This window comes from Nuphar pumila, chromosome 7 (genome assembly GCF_984573655.1).
Source record: "Nuphar pumila chromosome 7, dmNupPumi1.hap1.1, whole genome shotgun sequence".
Taxonomy (NCBI): Eukaryota; Viridiplantae; Streptophyta; class Magnoliopsida; order Nymphaeales; family Nymphaeaceae; genus Nuphar; species Nuphar pumila.
Genome location: NC_143255.1, coordinates 125,812,174 through 125,826,193, shown reverse-complemented (window position 1 = coordinate 125,826,193; position 14,020 = coordinate 125,812,174). Strand labels below are relative to the sequence as shown.

Genomic DNA, 14,020 nt, shown 5'->3' with positions numbered 1-14,020 from the left:
GGTCCAGCCCTATCCCTCATTAATGGTGTGGGGAAGTAGAATAGTCACCCACTTCTCATTAATACAGGAGAAGTTGAAGGGTCAGCCCTATCCCCTCATTAATGATGTGGGGAAGTGGAATAGCCACCTAACTTCCATTAATGCAGGAAGTTGAAGGGTTAAAACCCCTTCAGTTTCTGGAATGAGTCTAGAAGGCTCACTTCTAGAAGGTTCATATCTAGAAGACTCTATGCTATCTATAAATAGGGGTGCAGAGGCTGTGTGTAGAAGGGAGAATGGTAGAGTGGATGTGTGCAGTGTGCAGAGAGAGAAAAAGTAAGAGAGAGAGTAGAAAGAAAAAAAAGAAGGAAGAAGGTTCGTCACCACGCATTGATCCTCAGATAGAGGTGTTGGTTGTGGTGTGAGCTTTGACTCGGGTTGTGCACCCGAGAGGTAATCTTGTATTCATTTCTTCTTGTGATTTCTTTGTTGTTATTATCTTTAGCTTTGGGCAAGCTATTGGACGTTATACTCTCTACATTGTACTCTCTACTTTCATTATAGTGGATTATTCTCTCTGTGCCCCGTGGATGTAGGTTGTGTTGACCGAACCACGTAAACCCTTGTGTTGTGATTTGATTGTGCCTTTGTTAGATCCTATATTGCTTCCGCATATTTTTTGTTATCTTAATTTCTCCACACGGATCTCAGACATAGCTTCGGATATTCTAACAATTATTGGGTTCTTGGTAGATAACAAACTTTTCAATGTTTTAAAAAAGGATTGATATTTGTGGCAAAGTTTTTACATTATAGGTTTTAAGGATTTTAGCATTTTTTTCCATGAAAAGAAGGAAAACCATTCTTGAATTTTAGACCTAGTCACACTGGCTCAGCCTGCCATACCTTGAATAGCTATCTCAATTGTGTAAACCTGTGACACACCCCTTGCCCATAGAGAGTTGAGTTACTTGGGCACGAGTAAGCCACATTTGCCCTTGCTCTTTCTTATGTGCAAAGGGCTGACGCCTGTGGGCTATGTCACAAAGCTGCAGGAAGATACTTATACACAATTCAGACACGTGACACAAAATTGAGAAAAAATAAGACACAAACCCATGCGTATATATATATATATATCAAAAGTTTTATAAACTATGCAAAAAAATTATAAACTTGGCACTTATCATGCATTAATCTTAAAAGATATCGACTAACAAGCAAAGACTAACAAGCAAAAACATGATTCATTAAGCCGCCCATAAGAAACAATTCAATCAATAAAGCTGATAGAATATCTTAAAAAAATAGAAGCACTAGAACTCATGTATTCTACAGCTCAGATCAGTTACCTTAAAGCATCAAAATCTTACGATTCTAATCCCACCTGCAAAATGCTTGCTATGAATCACAAAAAACAAAGTACCCGTGATGGCAGCCTTGGATTAGGAAGAGGTAAGAATAAACAAAAGTAAATATATGATTCACACATTAAAATAATTAATAACTACCACCATTCATGATTCATCTATCTTAATACCCCACTCTCAATCTGCACTAGCCCCCCCCCCCCCCCCCCCCAAAAAAAAAATAATAAATAAAAATAAAAAAATAAATCATCAAAACTAGGGCTTCTTTTTGTTTTTGAATGATGCAACCTCCCTCCCCCTAACTCTCCCATTGTGACTGTTCTCTTAAATTTGGAGCTGAGCAGTGCCATCCTCCTCCCACTTCTCGGTCATCCACCAATGAGTGTGATAGAGAGTCATTGTAAAATACTTAACTCATTGAGTTATGCAATTGAGCTTGAACTAGGTATGCTCGGAGGCATGCGTTATAAGAGCTAACTTTCAAGCGATAGTTGCCTTACATAAGATCAGTCTTTGGTGTAATGGATATTCATTTAATTACGCTTTCACCTTCTCACGAAGATTGGACCACGCTCTATACTAGGTGAAACTGAATATCTTAATACAAACCACCTTGAAAAGCCTCTTGAATAGGTAAACTCGATTTTAAGCTGAACCCTAGGCTCAACTTGGGTATGAACCCTAGGTTCGATTCGAATAGGGACTCTAAGCTTGTCTTAGGTGAAGCCTCGACTAAATCAATAAATAGGCTCACTAAAAGAAGCACTAGGGACAAAGAGCATGAAAGGAAGAGAGAGAAAATCTCATGGGAGAGAAGAACTTATGAGAGAAATAGACTGGAATGGTGAGAAGAATGGGAGGGGTAGAGGGTTTATATAGGCCTCAACCACCCACAAGGGCCATTTAAGGAGCATCAAAACACATGTCAAAAACAAGAAATCAGATCCTATGATTTAAGGTTGGGTCAAAGTCCATAAATAAGCCAATCCAAGGTCAATTATAGATTTGGGGTTAAATCCATCACAAGTATTAAATTTGATGGTTAAAGACCAAATCGGATTAGATCGAAATGAGTCTGACCCAATCCTAATTTAAAATCAAATTTGGAATATGAATATAAATCTAAATGCAAGGTCCAAGTTTTAGTAGCAAGCTCAATATTTAAGCCCTCCTAATGTCTTCTAATGTCTTGAAGAAATAACAAGTGAGATTAAACTTGTATATATTATACCTTAAAAAAAAACAAGAGAGAGCCCAAACTGAGAAGGTGGATGGTGGTGATGGTACGAAGGTATAAGGGAGGGCCTCAAACAATTAAGGAGATGAAGTGGGTTGTCTAAACCCTCAAACAAATAAGGAGAAGGTGAGATAGACGGTGACGGTGAGACGGTGGGTGGTGGTGGTTATGGCTGGGATGATGCAATTTTTTTTAGGAATGTTATAAAAAATGTACTCTCGGGTTTGAAAGGGTCGAACACTTTGTATCGCTTTTCCTACATCTTTCCAACTCCAGGTCTGGCCAAATCCGGCTTGCATATCCAAACCATCCAACTACTCTTCTACTCGGACCACCCTAAATCGGTTCAATTTTCCTAATCCGATACGCCGAGTCTTCAAAACCATTTCCCCGCCAAAAGCGACCATCAAATACCCTAGGGTTCTCTTGTTGGGCGAAATCCCTGTGAAAACAAATAGACAGGGAGCATACCTGAATTCGCCATTGATTGTGTAGGTGATTCGGCGTTCTCCTCAGCCGGTCGACGCCCACAATGAGCCCAGACCTAATGTTGACGGTGAGCAGGACCCGTTTCACTGAGCCTGAATGCAGAACTTTATTTTGGTATGAGAAAGTTACGAAATCTCATCATTTTCGTAACCCCAAAATCACTTTATATAATGGAGAATTGGGCAATTACGTGAATGTGGTCTCTCCACATTCACGTAACTCCCACCCACTACCTCCATCATCCCGTCACTTACGTGACCCACTAGTCAAACCGGGTCAAACTGCGGGTTGGACCCGTAACCCATAATGTCCAACATCTCTCTCATAAGAAAGAGACAGAGACGATGGAGAACGCAGGGCGACCCTCGACGGCGACGCGATCGTCGTCCTTCTCCCCATCAACCCGTTTGAAACCCAAACTTCCCTCCTCCCAGCCTTTGCCCTCAGACCTCCCCTCCGAATCTGAGCTCCTCTCCCTTGAAGCCCTCCTCGCCGATTTCCCCTGCCCCGAGCCGCAGATCGCTGAGCTCAGACGCTTGATCGGCCTGCCGATCACCCCGATGATGCCCCTCTTCATCCACGATGACCCTTATTCGGGCAAGACCAGCATCGTCCTCATCGTCTTCCGGCACCTGAGCCGCCCGTTCGCCTATGCAAGCTGCCGGACTTGCATAGGCGAACGGATCCTCTTCGAGTCCGTGCTGGATCAGCTGATGCTTCACAGGAGGACTGCGGAAAATGATTACTCTAGCGGCTCGAGATGCGATCGTATTTCGGATATCTTGAGCTTGCTTAGGGATGCTCTGGTCCACGCGAGATATAGAGCTCATAAATCGGACGAGAAAGGGGGGATGATGTACTTGATATTCGATAACATTGAGATCGTTCGACACTGGGATGAGGGGCTTGATTTGATCTCCGTGTTATTTTCGCTATCCGGTATCTCGAAGATGCCGGAATTAGGTTTGATTTTTATCAGCGGCGTCCCGGTGGACGACCTTCATCACGAGAGTGGGTTTCTGGAGCCGGTGACGGTGTTCTTCCCTGCGTACACAGAGGGCGAAATTAACCGGATTCTGATGAGGAAGCAAGAAAATCCCAAGCTCTACTCCTCCTTAGAGTAAGTAGATTTTTCAACACCTCTTGCCCCTGCTACATTTCTTGATTAGGTAATTACCACGGTAGACTTTGATCGTTATATTTTGAACGCTTTTCTAAGCACCGAGTATTTTCTAACGAGTTCATGGACATTACAAGTAATTACGTTTAATTCAGTTTCTTAAGAAAGAGTCTGGCGTTTTCTCTTTCACAGCTCATCATATAAATTCTTATAAGTCTAGTTGAATCAGCTGAGAAAATTTACAGTTTGGCAACTTGGGGCACAAATTCTAGAGCACATTGGTCCACATTTTTTCATTAAATGGAGTTTCCACGCAATTCTTTGATTCATATTTTCCCAAGCAAAAGAGTCATCAAACACGAATACTTGCTCATATGTTTAAATTGCTCGTGCCCTTTGTGTAGGGTTTCTCCACATACAAGGAGAAAATTCCACACTGTTTGCCTTTTGGTGATTATATTAACTTTGGAAGTGTTGAAATGATCATTCGTCTGAAATCCTACTGGGGCGATCGCCTAACTTTTATGCATTACAAACTTCATGAATGCTAATGCCATGCCCATGTTTATGACACCATGCAATGTCTGGCACAATGCTTCAATGAATGTGGGGCATGTAATGAATGTGCAACATCTATTTGTGGGGTAGCAAGATCATTACTAAATTCTGATGATATATTCTGCACAGAGCGGGAGATGTATCCTATTTGAATTTGGTTAGTGATATGGAAGGTTTATTTCATGAAAACAAGATAAAGGTCCGCAAAACACACGCCAAGGTTGAACAAATTAGGTGGGGAATGAGTATGTGTTGGGGTGTTGGTTGAAATGTGATTCGTCTTGTTGCATTAATGGTCTCTGGATTGGTGGCTTAAGTCTGGTTGTTTTATTACATTGGGCTTTCTGTAACCTTGTAATGATATGGCATACATTTCATAGATGATCCTAATCTGTCTTACTCATAGTCACTAGGCAATATCTTGGGATATTATAGAGTCTTTATAGAGCTTGTGAAAATGTCAACCATATCTTGGTATTTTTGAGAAAACACAAAAAACAATATCAAGGATAGAAAACAATTGATTCTGCTAATATATTGTGTTGTGAAAGTGTAAAGAAAAGTTAGGAAACGTTTTGAACATAAAAGAAAATTCTGATGAACAAAAACAGTGATATTGTTGTGACAAAATCATGATAATATCACAGAATGCTTTACAATATCGGCTATATGTGTGCAATGTCCTTGATACATTGCACCAAAGCAGAGGATCAGAGAGCAGATTTATGACTGAGCCATTCTGCAATTCATTTATCCTTTCTCTAACTCTATTATAGTGCCCCTAGTATCTGTTAGGATGGTGACATCTTCTCATCCTTTTCTGAGAGTCAACGGCTCCTTCTTGTTGGTCTTAATGGTACTGTTTTACCATATTATTTGTATTTTTCTTGAAAATTCTGTAGTGTTTAAAAAAGAAAAACACTAAGCTGCATAATTGCATTTAATGTTACTATGCAAAATGAAATGCCACTTTGCTTTTCTGGATATGGTTGCATGTCATGTGCTCCGTATTTGATGCTTTGTTTGAATGGTTGATGCAGTGTTGCATTGAAGCCATTTTGTAGGATAACCAGAAGAATCAATGAACTGTCCATTGCATTGTTTCCACTGTTTCAGAAAAACTGTGAGCCATTAAATGATCTGTCGATTATTCCTGATGAAGAGTTGAAGAGTTGAAGAGGACTTTTTAGTTATCTCCCGCCTCATCTTGCAATGGCATTGAATGAGATATTTGAGTTATCGATGCCCAATGGCTGCAAAACCAGCAAAAGGAGAGTTCAGCCGAAGGGGATTTCATGAACACAGCTGCAGGGAAGATGGCGATGGGCTTGATTTTCACATCTCCATGCCTGCCAAGCTTTTGTTAATTTCTGCACTCCTTGCTTCAAGGAATCCTGCTACTCTCGATGCATCGCTGTTTGATCCAACTGGAGGTTGCAATACTCGAAGGAGGAAACAGAAGTATGCTTTATGCTTTCACTTGTCCTTTATTTTGGGTAGTTGTCTTTATTCTTTTTCCTCAGCTAATCTTGGATAGGTATTCATGCTTAATTGTTTCTTGTGTAGGAGCTCCAAAACATCTATGGCAAAGGAGATTGCCGCTGAAGAAATTCTTATGAAAGGACCAGGTACTTTTCTGTTGGAATGACTACTGGCAATATTTCAATGCATTACTTCTGTGTCCCAAGATTCACAAGAGACTGAGAAGCAAGACAATAGTCTGATGTCCGATGTGCTACTGCAATTGTCCGCTCTTTGCAATGCCAATTTTGTCTACAAGGGAGGAATCTGCCCTCTTGATGGTTCAACTCGATACCGATGCATGGTGGATGAAGAAACAACTTTGAAGGTAATTTGATTATTGCACTTATACTTTGATCACTGAATTTTTTTTTGCCATGATATTTCTGCTTTAATATTCTAAAACTACAGTTTCACTTGCCATACCGTCCACAGGTTGCAAGGACTGAATTTCCTCTTCAAACTACTTATACAAAAGCTGATTTTTCTCTATGGGGTCTTGAGTGCATCCATCTTCAAACAACATTTGAAGTGCTTTCTGCATTTCAGCAAGTTTAATTTTGGCAAGATGCAGTTTATGGTCCTTTGCTTTTAATGTCTATTTTGATTGGAAAGTCTGACTGATTGGCTGAGTTCATTTTTGGATAAAGGCAGATAAAGACTCATAGAACAACTGCCAATAGATTCAAATGGAATGTTCAAGTTTGTCCTTTAACAGTATCATATTGGAGGGGAGGGATAACTTACAGATACTAGCTGCAAGACCTCAAAAGACCCATGTTCCTTCTCACCCTTTGCAATTGGAAGGATTGGTCACAGCTTCCAGCTGCGAGGAATACTCAAAACATCTTCATTCATTTTGTTGTATGTAAGCAAATTTTCTTTTGATCTCATTAATTGCAGAATAGAATCATTTTTTATGGGGCACGTTTGGAAGCAAGAAAAATTCTCACAGGAAAAAAAATTGCCTATGAGAAGTTTTGATAGGATCACTTTTCTAAATTAAATTTTTTTCACTTGTTTGTCTAGCATGAGAAAAACAAAATGAAAAATGTGAGAAAATGAGGGGGGTGGGGGGTCTCGGTGGGGAGGACACCACGGCAGGGGATGAGGGCACAGCCGTCCGGGTGGCCCTGCTTCTTGTACATGACAGTTTTTGGTGCAGAAGAGGGCATCACCACTGCCAGTGACGAGCAGGTTGACACCGTTGTCGATGGGCTCGGACCACTGCGGGAGACATGGTTGAGCTTGTAGAAGGTGAGGTGCTTTTGGGCATCGATGGCGGCCTGGCCGGAGGGGTCCTGGTCGGCCTTGGAGTAGTCAAGCTCGATGTCAGTGAAGACTGGGTTGTCGAAGCTGCAGTCAACAGCGGCGATGGAGTAGATGAGTTTCTGCTTCTCGTATGCGCCAATCATGATGGCGCGGCCCTTGGGGTCGGCGGTGAGAAACTGGCTGGGGATGATGCGGCGACAACGACCCTAATGCAAAATTTTCTTTTGATAGGAAAAATTTCTCCGCACCCATGTAGAGGGGTGGAGGTTTTTTTCCTATAAAAATGTATTTTTAGAACACTTTCTTTTTGAAAATTTTTCTATCGTTTGGAACGGTTGGAAAAGATAAACTTTTTTCTTTGGTACTATTTTCTCACTCCAAACGTGCCCATGTTTAATCTAGATTAAGCTGCTGGTTCCTGAAACTATTCTGCTCACTATTAATGTGATTTAGTAATCTCCCAATCAACTTGTGAACATAGAATTTTTTTGCGCTTCTCATCTTCCTCTCTTACACTGCACCTCCTTTTCCTGGAATGGTTCCCCATTATTTTCTGGTTTGGAATTTAATTAACTAAATATTGGAAATTATTATTACTTTTTGTCATACTTTTAGTTATTTAAAGCCCTAATGAGCAGATATGATATACCTTAAGTTTCTGCTTGCTTAACTGTTCTTATATTTGAAGCTTGAGAAGCAAGTTTGCAGTGACTTCTAATTTTGAACACTAGTTATTGCAGAACTTGCTTTCTTATTCACAAGGTAGAAGTTATGCTGCTGCAAATGGGATTACACTATTGTTAATGAACTTCAAAATGGTTTCTTTATATAACTGAAAATTAATCATTATTTTCCTTTTCATTGCCTTGTGTATTGTTTGATATTTAATTTTACAAATCAGTCACTGTTGCAAAACTGAAGTGGTAGGGTCACTTACATACATTTTGTGTGTATGACCAAACGACAATACAAATGGGCAAGCATGGGAAAACTGGGAAAATCACCTAGGAACCTGGCAGTGACTACTGTACATGGAACACTTGCATGTATGAACTTTGATCAAGTTAGCTGTCCCAAAGTGCCATGCCTTTGCAGAAGCCGACACTGAACCTGTCTAGACTTCAGAATGTATAATTACAAACATCCAATTAACTGTATCCTTTGATCTCTTTTTTTTTTCCATGTTTTTTGGTGGTTAGGTCAACAAACCCCTTATGCTGGAGCAGATCTGAAGGCTCAGGTCCATAAAGGGTCGAGTTAGATCTATTTTGGTTTTCTTGTATTTATTTAGTTTGATTCTTTGTTTAGGATTTTATTTCATATCGGATCATATTCATATTGGTTCTTGAGACATGTTTGGATCATAGTTTCAGATTAGATCTATCTTAGATTTATACTAGAATTATGGTTTCCAGGGTTTTTGTCTTTTTTTAAATATTCATTATAGAGACAAAAAGTGGAGAGATGAATGAATTATGAGATTTTTTTAGTGTTTTTTAAATTTTATGTCAATTTCTCTTTTTTCGTAGTTTTCAAGCTTCATAACTGCCTTAGGGTGCTGATTCTTGCAGGGTTTAGGAGCAATCCTACTGATCCTTGCATCAATTTGGTATCAAAGCTTGAAAAATTTTGTTAGCAAAAGGCATGGTTTGCCTCTACAAATTTTAGAAGATCAAGAAAAGATCTCAAGCACGTTTAAAGCGCCTTGAGGTCAATCTACAAGATACACATAAGGCTCTTGATGAGATAAAGGGTCTACTCCAGTGCATGCAAGAAGGCTTCTCTTGAATGATTACACAGTTGGGAGATACGAATTGACTGGTAGAGGAAAAATTTGTCGAAATCTATCAAAGAATCACAAATATTCAAAACTAGTAGAATCAAATCATGGTAGTGCCAAGGGAAGAGGAAAGCAGAGTTCTTGTTTGAGGTATTCGCTTAAGGTTGAGGTGCCCTTGGTGATTGGAATCACCCATCCGTCCAACGAAAACCTGAGCGCGATATTAGTTGATTCTAGTCAGGGGAGGGAGCATCCCTAACCCGAACAGAACCGTCGGTGATGCAGTTGTATCCCATGCGAACCCTGTCGGAGATGCCATCAAAAGGGCCATGAAAGCCTTAGTGTTTGTTTTGTCACAAACCAACCACCAGTTGACCCACCCGTCAACCAAAGGTACTGCCACTACCAAAAATCTGTCGCCTGCCGTGGTGGGCGTGGTGGGTTGGGGCATGCCCTGGTTGTTGAAAAACCAAGAGGAAACCACGAGTGGTAGAGGCCGAACCACCACCGGTTTATCCTTTTGTTTGGAAGCCGGTGCAACGGTCACTGGCCAAACCAAGATCCTAAACTAAGATCCAAACTAAATAAATACAACAAAACCAAATAACCAAAATTGGATCGAGTCTTCTGCTCTGTTTCTGCGTCATTCTTCTCAGGTTAGAGAAGTTTAGACCCCCCTTGCGCTTTTTTCACTTCTATTCCAGTTTGTGGGTTATGTGCCCATAATATGGAACTGAATCTCATGATGCTTTATCAACTAAATGATCCAAGCAATATCTACCTCAATATATATATTGAAACAAAGAACCTTCTTTCCAAACCAATCAAAGTAAGATGCCTTCAAAGTAAAACAAATCAAACGGATGTAAATCATATGAATCTAAAGCGATGAGACAAAATTTGGATTCCTTCTAAAAGAACCTCATCCATAGTTAATTGTGAGAACACATACTAATCTGATTTAGGCAATTTGAAAGTTTGGAGCAGGTAAGGCATGATGGATATAAGATGATTTTGGGCTTGGTTATTATGGTTTGGATACATAATAGATTTTGATATAGGTAGGTTACTGGAGAAGTTCACTTTAGATTTAATAGAGTAGATAAGGGCTTAAGCCTAAATTGGAGCTTTCTTGGTGGGGTTTTAGGGCTTACAATGAGTTCAAAGAGACCCACTAAAAGAAGTTTGGGTCCATTAAGAGATTTTGGTTCATTATTTAGGTTAGGGTTCAGGTGCTAACTTTTGTTGTGGGGTTTTAGGGCTTACCTCTACTTTCTAAAACCAGTAAGCACCTCTGTTGGCATACCTAACATAATATGCTCACATGTGATCTCTAGATGCATATATGATTGTCTTCATTTGCAACATTGTTCTTGAACTCTTCAGTTTAAGCCTAAAGATGTCAAACTTGCAACCGCTTTCCACTTTGATAAACTAGGTTTTTTTCTCTTATGTAATCGTAGCATTTGTGAAGTATTACAAGCTACTTTTACAAGTTTTTGGTAATCTTAAAATCTTTGCATATCACTATAAATTTCCTACTCTAATTGAAGTTTCTTATATCAAACATGCATGTCCTAGATCTTTTGAGTTTTAACAGATTACTTACAAACCATGTTTCTTTTGCATTGGTTGGTTCGACTTCAACACTTATCATAAGAATGCCCCGTGAGGTCAGCCATTAGCTATGATGGCTCTGATCTTTCCTTCATCTTTAGTTAAGTGGAAAGGCCTGAGTACAAGACTAACAATTGTTTCTGGCAATGAAATCCAAGGGCACAGAGCAAGTTGTATGATCACTGTTGCGAGCTGGCTAGCTCCATGCTGTGTCAAGTTTTCAAAAATTTTTAATCATATGCACCCATATGTGATTTTTGTTATAAAAATTAGTTTCAAAATAATTAATAAAATTATTTATGAATCCTTTTTAATATTGGTTTGGGATTAAAATATAATTTCTAAAAGATTTTTTGAAAGTTCTTATATGTTTTTGTCTATTGTGATTATTGAGGGTCATAGTTATCTAAGTTTTATAACTGAATTTTTTCATAAGCGTAGAGAGTCAAAATTGCCCATCCTTGAAAGTTCTTTACAAGGAGGGTAGAGTGGTAAGTTGACTTTTAAGAGACAAGTACAATTCATGTGATATTTATTTACAAGATAGTCTCTTAAAAATTTAACTTTAAAATTAAGTTAAATAATATGTGTCAAATTTAAAAGAGAATAAACACTTAATTATTAACATGAGTAGTGTTTTTTCATTATTCACGTGGATGAAAGACTATGACACTCATCATAAATGGGTGTTAGCACCAATCTGCAGCATGCAAATGTATATCTCATATAAGACACTCTTTGACATTATTACTCATCCATGTCTATATAAAGACAATAGAATGAATTATTTATACATGAGTTTTATTTTTTGTTTTTTTTCATGTCACCAGTTTTCTACCTAATTCTAAATCCGTTTTCTACATTGAAAACCCAGTTTTCGATGGAGATTTTCCTTCGTCTTCAAAAGAAAAAAAACTAAGGTTTTTTTATACCTGTTTGGTGATCATGCCAAACATGACCAACTTATTAAATCCAAAATTAGTATTTCAATAATTATAAAATTAAAATTGACCTTATTGTATGAAAAAATTACATGTTTCTTAAATTGTCTCACAACTTTATAAATCCGTCCAATGTCCAAATTTGCAAATGCTTGACCTTTTAGGACACTTTTATCCTTTGCACTAGCGAATCTCTTGAGGTTCGCGTGCTACCATGCGAATCTCCGTTATGTAATTGATTATTAAGGTGGTCTACAAATGTGTGGTGACATATATATATATATATATATATATATATATATATATATATATATATATATGTATATATATATTTGCAAGCTATCATATGAATCTTCTTTAAGTAAATGATCCTCAAAGAAAGATATTTGCATATATATAGTACAACATTTGCGAGATGTCATGTGAATCTCTTTTTAAGTAACTGATAGTTAAGGAGGTTCACAAATGTGTAAAGACATTCACATATATATGGTACTACAATTGTGAGCTATCATAAGAATCTTCTTTTAAGTAACTGATCGTCAAGAAGGTTGACAAATGTGTGGAGACATTCGAATCCTGGCCAAAACCGATCGCAGTATGCAATAGCTAATGAAAATCATTGGTGCCTTAACTCGATCATAATTTGGTTTGCGATTTTTGTGGTGAGAAAAATAACACAGAAGTGAAGCTCTATATGATTTGCTGCCAACTATAAATACATGTAATAAGGAACCAGATATAATAAGAAAAAAGTTTATTAGGAGCGTAGAAACCTCTGAGGACTTATATAAAATTCAAATATCAGCCTCTTATATATATATATATATATATATATATATATATATATATATATATATATATATATATATATATATATATATATATATATATATATATATAGAGAGAGAGAGAGAGAGAGAGAGAGAGAGAGAGAGAGAGAGAGATATTCCTACATCAAGGCACGTCTAGGTTGGCGGGCTACACAACCTTTGATCACTGCATAAAATGAACAAACCAAATGCGTGTCTGTAGGACTGGGCGTCTCCAAAGATTCTGCCGCGGGTGGCCGTAGGTTGGCACACTATGCACATGCCTGAATTCAAATGGTTATAGGTGCTTGGCCAATAAGTACACTTTTACAATGCGTTCTTTGGACCAGAAAGTGCACAACCTTGATGTTGCCTTAAAAAATCAAGAGAACGTCGGTGGATTTTCCAGCAGACGATTGGAAATGTCATCCAAAGCATCACACATAGGCCCATGCTGGTCGACTGAGCTGACTGGGTGTGTGGGCCTTGACGTGCATCAGTTGGAGCATGCCCACAAGTGTGCTGCATGTGGTTTGTGCGTGTTATGATGAATTTTATTTGTCACCAGCCAAAAGTGGTGTACATGCATTTGCGTTGCGGTGGGGCTTATAGTGACACACACATTGTTAAGTGGAAAGCCCAAGTCTTGGCTATGACATGAGGCGGTGACACAAGACAACCCAACATTGCTCATAAGTAGCTCAACAAGTAAACCTTAGTATGCACATTACTTCTTAAGTGCATTTGCTCAGCTCTATGCTCCATGCCACGTGGGTCTTTTCAGCCACCCGTGGCTATGTGCCATACTTCGGCGGCGCTACGTCACCTGTGACCCATCCCAACTTCATATCTCCAAATAGAGGTTTTCTATGCAGATTTCATGTGTCACAGTTGAGTATTCTTTTGCACAATCATATGTAGGAATCACGTTCGTAAAGTCAGAGCATAGAAAAGAGCTACTTCATCCATAGGTGCCATGTCTGTGCCTATGTAGGCCAACTCAAACTTTGGGGCAATATATCTTCATGCACATTGAGAATCTCTGAGCCAAGATTGAAATTTCGTCGATATATTCATATGTGCGGAAGACTCTGGTGCGGTCGTTTCAGCGAAATACAAAATTCAACAAAAATATTGAGTTTCCAAGTGGCATTAGGGTTCCTCTTATTGGGGGGGCAACGCCCATAATACCTATGTAGGGGACCTTCCTCTTGACTTGCATTGGTGTATTACCGTGCGGTCCAGAGTGGGCAACTCTTATATCTTGTTAGCAACACATCGAAGTGCACAAGGATGCTCATGAGTATGCAAATTTCTCATAGGC

At 39.0% G+C, this 14,020-nt stretch overlaps 1 pseudogene; it reads left to right on the top strand.

Moving 5' to 3' along the window:
• The first annotated feature begins 3,419 nt into the window (after positions 1-3,419).
• LOC149833385 (origin of replication complex subunit 5 pseudogene) lies at positions 3,420-5,929 on the top strand (annotated as a pseudogene).
• Positions 5,930-14,020: the final 8,091 nt, after the last annotated feature.